Genomic DNA, 735 nt, shown 5'->3' with positions numbered 1-735 from the left:
TTAAGACAGAATGATCCTAACTGGTCTGGGAAGACATCACTGCTTGGTGGTGTTGAAAAGGTGTAGAAAGTAGCAAATTCAGCTGGCTACGTTAATCACCAGCAACGCTGGCTCCTGGCTGTGGATTTGCGGTAAGGAGTTATTCAATCTTATAAAAGTCGATACACCGAAGACAGTGTTCTCTATTCCGTAACAGCATGGGGTTTACTTATTCTGGAAACTGCACTCGTTGCTGGAAAGCCACTAAATACAGGAAGAGGGACTGCTGGAAGGGAGGAATTTGCATCACGGCTCTGTTTGGAAATCAGGTAGCTGCTTCTGGAAAACCGTGGTGCTTGGCAGCTTTGTCCATTTAGAGTTCTGTCCATTTGCTTTATGCCAGTGACTCAGATCAGGTCACATTGCCAATGTGCTAAAATTATTTTCAGGCCATAGTTGAACCTTGGACCATCCGACAAGGCTGTTCAACGTCAGTAGGTATTCGGGGGATCTGTAACATCAAGCTGTTTGTTGGGCATTAAACCAGCCAACAAGCCCTTCTCTTTCCTAAGATGTCCCTTCCCTGTTTGGACATCATCACGGTCACAGCTGCGCCCGGTGATACCTACCATTTGAATGTTGTCCCTGCACTCTGCGAATGTCTCCTGATGTGCTGATATGTGACTGGTCTGGCTGGGTTATTGAGGAAGGAGGGGCAGAAGATCAGCAGTGCCCTTTCCAGATGAATGGCATTCC

This window comes from Buceros rhinoceros, unplaced genomic scaffold (genome assembly GCF_000710305.1).
Source record: "Buceros rhinoceros silvestris isolate BGI_N320 unplaced genomic scaffold, ASM71030v1 scaffold15216, whole genome shotgun sequence".
NCBI lineage: Eukaryota > Metazoa > Chordata > Aves > Bucerotiformes > Bucerotidae > Buceros > Buceros rhinoceros.
The sequence above is the reverse complement of the archived record's forward strand: the minus strand, read 5'-3'. Positions refer to the sequence as shown.